The following is a 9,848-nucleotide window of genomic DNA, read 5'->3' as shown; positions in this document are numbered from 1 at the left end:
TCTATTGTTAGTTTCCTGAGGAACCTCCACACTGTTTTCCAGAGGGGCTTTACCAGTTTACATTCCCACCAACAGTGTAGGAGGGTGCCCGTTTCTCCACATCCTCGCCAGCATCTAGAGTTCTCTGATTTGCTCATTTTAGCCACTCTGACTGGTGTGAGGTGGTATCTCCGTGTGGTTTTGATTTGTATTTCCCTGATGAGGAGGGATGCTGAGCATCGTTTCATGTGTCTGTTGGCCAAGAGATGACCTTTTCTTAAAATCACTTGTACCTAAACTGAAAGGGTTATGTTGTGAGTGTGTCATACATAGTTTTATTTTATTTAATTTTGACATGAGATATCTGTCTATATATCAACATGTTTTCAGCATAGATATATAATTGTTATCCTTTTGTTAATCAATATTGTATCTTACTAGGTAACTTTGGGGCCTTACAAAATTTTGGCCAAACAATCATTCTATCCACATACAAAAGTTCTTTTCTTAGAATATCGTAATTGACAAAGCAAAGATAAACAGGCCTAAGCTGTTAATGGAAAATAATATTACTCAGAAAAGAATATCTGTCATTTTCTGAAAAGTCTTTTTGGTTTTACTATAATTGAAGGCTATGTCATCAACAGATTATTTCCTAAATGTTTATAACATGTCAGACTTTATAATATTGAACATTATAAACATAGGAGACAATTATCTTTTGAAATTTATTTGATAAGTGGTCAAAAAGCACGCACACTATAATCCAGTATTTAAGCTGTATTTCCAACTAATAAAATTATAAAATTGTGTTTCTGAACTAGAAGAGATCATTCCGATCTTTCCTAAATGGTCATAAAGTATTTCTAAATGCCCAGTTCAGGTTGAAAGGGATCTGTACCACTTGGCACAAGGTATGGAAATTACAGAGGAGAGAACTGGATTGGATGGCTGCTAAGTATTCTCCACTTAGCACTCTCAAAAAGGTCAAATGGAGTAGGACTCAAAACAAAGGGTACTTTCCAGAACGTTTCTCTTCTGCCATCTGTTAAAAAGGCTGTCTTTTTTCCATTGGATATTCTTTCCTGCTTTGTCAAAGATTAGTTGGCTGTATACATTTGGGTCCACTTTTGAGTTCTCAATTCTGTTCCATTGGTCTATGGGTCTGTTTTTGTGCCAATACCATACTGTCTTGATGATGGACAGCTTTGTAGTAGAGGCTAAAGTCTGGGTTGGTGATACCTCCCTTTTTGGTTTTATTTTTCATTATTACTTTGGCTATTCGGGGTCTTTTGTGGTTCCATACAAATTTTAGGATAGTTTTTTCTAGTTTTGAGAAGTATGCTGGTGCAATTTTGATTGGAATTGCATTGAATGTGTAGATTGCTTAAGGTAGTAATGACATTTTAAATATATTTATTCTTCTTATCCATGAGCATGGAATGTTTTTCCATTTCTTTGTGTCTTCTTCAATTTCCTTCATAAGTTTTCTATAGTTTTCATCATACAGATCTCTGGAGTGCCACTTGAGAAGGTTTGGAGATAAAACCAGGGTAGAACAGAGTGTTCTACCCAGAAATGCTAATTACATTTTTATTGAACTCTGTAGGAAATTTATTGATTCAATGTTTTCCATTGTGGTAAATGCTGTGGGAATAAGGAGTCTTTAACTATCCTGTTAGGAATATCTTTGATAACACATCACCATCCTACATAAATGTCTTTACTTTAACACTAAAAAATTAACACCTATATAGAAAATATATCTTTTCATAATCATTATTTTTAAAAAAAAATTAAGATTTATTTTTGAGAGAGAGAGACAGAGTGCTAGTGGGGGAGAGGCAAAGCGAGTGAGACACAGAATCTGAAGCAGACTCCAGGCTCTGAGCTGTCAGCACAGAGCCTGATGCAGGGCTCAAACTCATGAATCATGAGATCATGGCCTGAATTGATGTCAGACGCTTAATTGACTGAGCTACCTGGGCGCCCCTTTTCATAACCATTATTAAAAATACTCACTTCACCTCATCTGTGAATTCTTACCTTAATTCAAAAGCAAGAGCAAATTGGGAAAGGAAATTAGGTGGCAGACTAGAAGAATCCTGAATTCACCTCTTCCCACAGAAATACCTAGGCAAATACTACATCTATTCAACTAACTGCTGCTAAACACTAGCAGAAATGACATTGCACAGCTAGTCTTAGAAAGCCACATTAAAAAAGGTAAGAGGGGTAGAGATGTAGTTTGGAATCAAACTCCCTCTGTGAGTAAATACAAGCAAGAGGGACATCACAATCATAGAGAAGTGACTCAGACACCTCAAAGGGCACTACTGGCATTGGGGACACCACAGGAAGGGAAAGTCTCCATAATGTCTGGCTTTGGAAACCAACAGGCATTAACTTTAGGAGCTTTAAAAATCAGTAACCTGAATACCATGAAAGCCGAAGGTTGATAGGAACCTGAGTACTTACCCTTAAAGAGCCAGGATACTAAATAAATGGGCCCAAGACACAGCAGAAAAACAGCAGTTTGAAAAGTGCCTAAAGTGTACATGAAAGACATTTATTTTTAATCTTAGAACATGTGCTGGAGGAAAGGGATCTACTGATTTCTTCAAGAATGAAAGTTCTACATATCAATAATGTCTTAGCCTTTCCCAGAGTAAATAGTCAGAGGCTTAGAGGAGTCATTTCTAACACTCTCCATCTTCCTTGGCATCAACAAGTGCTTCACCAAGAAATTCCTCTGAGGACAAACCACACCCGACCTGCCTGCCATGGCAGGCAAAATTCCAAAGCTGCTCCTAACCAACTACACCTGGATGGAAGCTTTGACCCAGGCCAGCACCACTACAAAGTGACTCCAGTCATGTGGAGAGGGTAACAAACCAACAATTTCTGTGGTTCTGTGTGCCGGACACCCACAATTTCTGTAGCCTTACTGCATGTACAGGGAAGGGACTGAGCCCTGAACTTCAATGTATGTGCAGTCTTGGCATAGAGGTTAATAGCACACTGCTAGAATGAGTAATGGCCTCACCCACCAACCAGTCCAGCCAGGACTCTCAAAGGTGTGCTCACAAAAGGCAAAGTGGGCCATAGCAGCTATCTGGGATGAAGACAGCTATGATTGGCCACAGTAGAAGAGCTCATGCAGCCCACAGAAGGGATACGCCTGTGACACCTGGTTCTGGTAACATGGGAGAATTGAACTATAGGGCACCACAGAACTTCTTTTACACAGGGTCACTACTTTAAAGATCAGAAAATATAACTGCCCTACCTAATGCATAGAAACACACACAGAGTGTTATTTGAAATAAAGAGACAGAAGAATATGTCCCAAATGAAGGAACAAGCCAATCACAGTAAAGAGCTAAATGAAGCAAAGGTAAGCAATATGCCTGATAAAGAGTTCAAAGTAATGGTCATAAAGATACTCAATAGACTTGAAAAAGGAGTGGATAAACCCAGTGACAATGTCCACAAAGAGTTAGAGGATATAAATGAGAATGAGTCATAGCTAAAGAATTCAATGACTGTCATGAAAAATACAATAGAGGGAATCAACAGCAGATTAGAGAATGCAGAGGAATAGATCAGCAATCTGGAATCTACCCATCAAAATTATCATTCAGAATTGAAGGAGAGAAGAGTTTCCCCGACACCCACTCCTTCCTAAAAAAAACATTAAAGGAATTCATTGCCATTAAACCCTCTACAAGAAATGATAAAGGGACTTTGAGTGGAAAGAAAAGTCCATGACTAGAAGAAAGAAAATTAAACAAGGAAATACTTTCACAGGTTAACGCAAACATAGTGAAAGGTAGTCAATTAGTCACTTATAAACTTTATAACGCCAGTATGGAGTTTAAAATATAAAAGAGGTAAAATCAAGTGTGGCTATAAAAGGTATACACAAAATAGGAAGATGTAAAATATGACATCATATACATAAAACGGAGGCAGGAGTAACAAGTTGGTGCTTTTAGAATGTATTCAAACTAAAGTGACCATCAAAATAATGTAGACTTCTATTAACATAAAATGTAATATATGAATGCAATGGTAACCACAAATCAAAAAATTACAATAGATATAAAAATAATAAAGATAAAGGAAACAAACATAACACTAAAGAAAGCCATCAAAACACCAGGGAAGTATATAAGAGAAGAAAAGAACAGAGAAGAACTACAAAAACAACCAGAAAACAATTTTTAATAAAGCAAAAAGTACATATCCATTAATAATTACCTTAAAGGTAAATGGGCCAAGTGCTCCAATCAAAACACAGGGTGACTGAATGCATAAAAATGCAAGACCCATCTATATGCTGTCTATAAGACACTTACTTCAGAACTAAGACACATGCAGATTAAAAGTGAAGGGATGGAGGAACACTTACCATTCCAGTGGAAGCCAAAAAAGCTGGGTAGCAATACTTATATCAGACAAAATAGGCCTTACAACAGACTGTACCAAGAGGGGCGCCTGGGTGGTCAGTCGGTTGAACGTCCGACTTTGGCTCAGGTCATGACTCACAGTTTGTGGGTTCAAGCCCTGTGTCGGGCTCTGTGCTGACAGCTCAGAGCCTGGAGCCAGTTTCAAATTCTGTGTCTCCCTCTCTCTCTGACCTTCCCCTGCTCACGCTGTCTGTCTGCCTCAGAAATAAATAAAACATTAAAAAAAAAGACTGTACCAAGATCCAAATAAGGACACCACATGATGATAAAGGAGACAATCCAACAAGAGGATATAATGATTGTAAATATTTATGCACCCAATATATAGCACCAAAGTACATAAAGGAAATATTAACATATATAAGGGGAGAAATTGACAGTGACACAACAATAGTAGGAAATTTAATACCCCACTTGCATCAAAGGATAGATCATCCAGAGAGAAAATCAACAAGCAAACTGTGACTTTGAATGGCACATTCCTCCAGATGGACCTATTGGTTATTTCCAGAGCATTCTATAAAAAGCAGAAAAACACACAGTCTTTTCAAGTGCACATGGTACATTCTCAAGGACGGATCATATAGTAAACCACAAAACAAGTCTCAATAAATATGAAAAGCTTAAAATAATATCAAGCACAATATTAACCATAACAGGATGAAACTAGAAATCAATTACAGGGGAGAAAAACTGGAAAAACCAAACAGAAGCAGACTAACCAAGTTACTAAACACCAATGGATCAATGAAGAAATCGATGGTAATTAAAAAATACATGGAGACAAATGAAAATGAAAACACAGCAGTCCAAAATCGTTAGGATGCAGCAAAAGCCACTCTAAGTGAACTTCATATAGCAATACAGGCCTACCTCAAGAAACAAGAAAAATCTCGAATAGACAACCAAGCCTCACACCTAAAGCAACCAGAAAAGAACAAGTAAAGTCCATAGCTAGTAGAAAGAAGACAATAATAAATGTTAGTGTGGGAATATGTAAAAGAGACTATAAACACAATAGATAAGATCAATGATACCAAGAGCTGGTTCTTTGAAAAGATAAACAAAATTGATAAATCTCTATCCAGACTCATCAAAAGAAGAGAGATGACTCATCAAATGAGGAGGGAGAAGTAGAAACCAACACCAAAGAAATATGAAGTATTATAAGAAAATATTATGAAAAATCATATGAGAACAAATTGGACAACCTAGAGAAATTAATAAATTCCTAGAAATACACAGTCTTCTAAAGGTGTCCAGGGATGGATGAATGGGTAAAGAACTAGAGATGTGGTGGGGCGGGGGGGAGTGTGTGTGTGTGAGTGTTACTTTGCCATAAAAGAAGAGTGAGTTTTTGCCACTTGTGACCACATGGATATACATAGAGGGTATCACACTAAGGGAAATAAATCCAACAGCAAAAGGTGAATATGATATAATTTCATTTTTATATGGAATGTAAGGAAATAAAACAAATGAACACACAAAATAAACAGACACTTAAATACATAGAACTAAGTGGTGGTTGCCAGAGGAGAGGTGGGTTGGAGAATGAGCAAAATAGATGAAGTAATTAACAGGTACAAACTTTCAGTTATAAAATAAGTAAGTTGGGCGCCTGCATGGCTGAGTCGGTTAAGCCTCCAATGCTTAGTTTTGGCTCAGGTCATGATCTTGCGATATCGAGAGTTCGAGACCTACGTTAGGGTCTGCACTTGCAACAAGGAGCCTGCTTGGGATTCTCTCTCTCCCTTTCTCCCGGCCCCTCCCCAACTTGTATGGTCTCTGTCTCTCTAAAAAAGACAAAAAAACAAAAAAACAAAAACAAAAACAAAAAAAACCACCAATAAATAAAATAAAACAAGTTGCGGTGTAGAAAAGTATAACATAGGGAATATATTCAATAATATAATAACATCGTATGTGACAGAATGGGCCCACACTTATTGTCATGAGAACTGAGAAATGTGTAGAATTTTCAAATCAATATTTTGCATACCTGAAACTAATATACTATTCTATGTCAAATTTTTCTTTTATATTGTCAAGTTGGTTTACATATAACACCTAGTGCTCATCCCAACGAGTGCCCTCCTCCATGCCCATAACACCCCTTCCCCTCTCCCCACCCCATCAGCCCTCAGTTTGTTCTCGGTATTCAAGGGTCTCTCTTGGTTTCCCTCCCTCCCTCTCCCCAACTATTTTTTTTTTCCCCTTTACCTCCCCCATGGTCCTCTGTTAAGTTTCTCTTGTTCCACTTAGGAGTGAAAACATACGGTATCTGTCCTTCTCTGCCTGACTTATTTCACTTAGCATAACACCCTCAAGTTCCATCCACGTTGCTACAAATGGCAAGATGTCATTCTTTCTCATTGCCACGTAGTATTCCAATGCATAGATAAACCACATCTTCTTGATCCATTCGTCATTTAATGGATATTTAGGCTCTTCCATGTTTTGGCTATTGTTGAAAGTGCTGCTATGAACATTGGGGTCCATGTGCTCCTATGCATCAGCATTCCTGTATCCCTTGGGTAAATTCCTAGCAGTACTATTGCTGGGTCATAGGGGAGTTGTAGTGTTAATTTTTTGAGGAACCTCTACACTGTTTTGCAGAGGGGATGCACCAGTTTACATTCCTACCAACGGTGTAGGAAGTTGTCCATTTCTCCACATCCTCGCCAACATCTATACTCTCCAGATTTGTTCATTTTAGCCACTCTGACTGGCGTGAGGTGGCATCTCAGTGTGGTTTTGATTTGTATTTCCCTGATTAGGAGGGATGCTGAGCATCATTTCATATGTCTGTTGGACATCTGGATGTCCTCTTTGGGAAAGTGTCTGTTCATGTCTTCTGCCCATTTCTACACTGGATTATTTGTTTTTTTTTTTGGGTGTGGAGTTTGGTGAGTTCCTTATAGATTTTGTATACTAGCCATTTATCCAATATGTCATTTGCAACTCTCTTCCCATCCCATTGGTTGCCTATTAGTTTTGTTGATTGTTTCCTCTGCCGTGCAGAAGCCTTTTATCGTGATGAGGTCCCAAGAGTTCATTTTTGCTCTTGATTCCCTTGCCTTTGAGGGTGTGTTGAGTAAGAAATGGCTGCGTTTGAGGTCAAGGAAGTTGTTTCCTGCTTTCTCCTCTAGGGTTTCCTCTCTCACATTTAGGTTCTCATCCATTTTGAGTTTATTTTTGTGTATGGTGTAAGAAAGTGATCCAGTTTCACTCTTTTGCATGTTGCTGTCCATTTCTCCCTGTACCATCTGTTAAAGACGCTATCATTTTTTTTCCATTGGTTATTTTTTCCGGCTTTGTCAGAGATTAATTGACCTTTCCTTTCGTGGGTCCAATTCTGAGTTCTCTATTCTATTCCATTGGTCTATGTGTCTGTTTTTGTGCCAATACCATCCTATCTTGATGATGACAGCTTTGTAGTAGAGGCTAACATCTGGGATGGTGATGCTTCCTGTTTTGGATTTCTTCTTCAATATTACTTTGGCTATTCAGGGTCTTTTGTGGTTCCATGCAAATTTTCGGCTGATTGTTCTAGCTTTGAGAAGAATGCTGGTGCAATTTTGATTGGGATTGCATTGAATGTGTAGATTGCTTTGGGTAGTTATGGCATTTTAACAATATTTATTCTTCCAACCCATGAGCATGGAATGTTTTTCCATTTCTTTGTGTCTTCTTCAATTTCCTTCATAAGTTTTCTATAGTTTTCATCATACAGATCTCTTATATCCTTGGTTAGGTTTATTCCTAGGTACATTATGTTTTTTTGTGCAATTGTGAATGGGATCAATTTCTTGATTTCTCTTTCTGTTGCTTCATTATTGGTGTAGAAAACTGCAGCCTATTTCTGTACATTGATTTTGTACCCTGTGACTTTGTTGAATACATGGATAAATTCTAGTAGGCTTCTGGTGGAGACCTTCTGGAAAAGGCTTCGGGTTTTCCATGTAGAGTATCATGTCGTCTGTAAAAAGTGAAAGTTTGACTCATGTTTGCGAATTCTGATGCCTTTCATTTCCTTTTGTTGTCTGATTTCTGAGGCTAGGATTTCCAGCACTATGTTAAACAACAGTGGTGAGAGTGGACATCGCTCTCGTGTTGCTGATCTCAGGGGGAAACCTCTCAGGTTTTCCACATTGGGGATGATATTTGCTGTGGGATTCTCATAAATGGCTTTTACGATGTTTATGTAAGTTCCTTCTTTCCCGACTTTTTCGAGGGTCTTTATTAAGAAGGGGTGCTGTATTTTGTCAAATGCCTTTTAAGCATCTATCGACAGGATCATTTGGTTTTTATCTTTTCTTTTGTTGATGTGATGTATCACATTGACTGATTTGCAAATACTGAACCAGCCCTGTACTACTGGATTGTATCCCACCTGATCATGGTGGATAATTCTTTTTATATGCTCTTGAATTAGATTTGCTAGTATCTTGTTGAGAAATTTTGCATCCGTATTCATCAAGGATATTGGGCTGTAGTTCTCTTTTTCTGCTGGGTCTCTGTCTGGTTTGGGAATCAAAGTGATGTTGGCTTCATGGAATTAGTCCAGAAGTTTTCTTTCCATTTCTATTATTTGGAATAGCTTGAGAAGAATGGGTATTAACTCTGATTTATTTTTTTTTTAGAAAGGAAGATTTGCATATTTTTATTATAATCTTTTATATATTTAATACATAAGAATATTTTTTATTGTAAAGTTTAATCAGTTTGGAAGTACATCTTCAGCATCTCTTCATCACCCCTTCCCAGGCCCCACTTGCTTTCCCAAAGTATATTATTAAAGGTTTCTTGCATATCCTTCCAAGCTCTTTCTGGGCATTTATGCAAAATCACACACACTTTCACAAATGGGATTGGATTTTATATATTGTTATTGCAACTTCATTTAAAAAATTTACAGTGTCTTGTGAATCTTGCACGGAGCATATAAATTTTACCTATAATTAGTTCATTAATTCATGGTATGGATGTATCATAATTTAGTTAATCAATTTTTTTTTTACAAATAGTTTATTGTCAAATTAGTTTCCACATAACACTCAGTGCTCATCCCCACAAGCGTCCTCCTCCATGCCCAGCCCCCTCTCCCCCCCACATCCATCAGTCCTCAGTTTTTGTCAGAATTCAAGAGTCTCTCATGGTTTGCCTCTCTCCCTTTCCCACACAATTTCCGCCCTTCTTCTCCCCCTTGTTCCTCAGTTAAGTTCTTCCTAATCCTCCTATACGTGCAAACATATGATATTTGTCCTTCTCTGCCTGACTTATTTCACTCAGCATAACACCCTCAAGGTCCATCCATGTTGCTACACATGGCCAGATTTCATTCTTTCTCATTGCCATGTAGTATTCCATGGTATAGATAAACCACATCTTCTT

At 37.8% G+C, this 9,848-nt stretch overlaps 1 protein-coding gene across 1 annotated transcript in view; it reads left to right on the top strand.

The window, feature by feature from the left end:
• Positions 1 to 9,848, top strand: part of LOC120226835 (highly divergent homeobox) — a gene marked incomplete at its 5' end in the record, with an annotated part of 127,272 nt that overhangs the window by 100,433 nt on the left and 16,991 nt on the right. The gene's annotated exons all lie outside the window — the stretch shown is intronic.

Source organism: Hyaena hyaena, unplaced genomic scaffold, assembly GCF_003009895.1.
Source record: "Hyaena hyaena isolate Hyena2069 unplaced genomic scaffold, ASM300989v1 scaffold_1845, whole genome shotgun sequence".
NCBI lineage: Eukaryota > Metazoa > Chordata > Mammalia > Carnivora > Hyaenidae > Hyaena > Hyaena hyaena.
The sequence above is the reverse complement of the archived record's forward strand: the minus strand, read 5'-3'. Positions and strand labels throughout refer to the sequence as shown.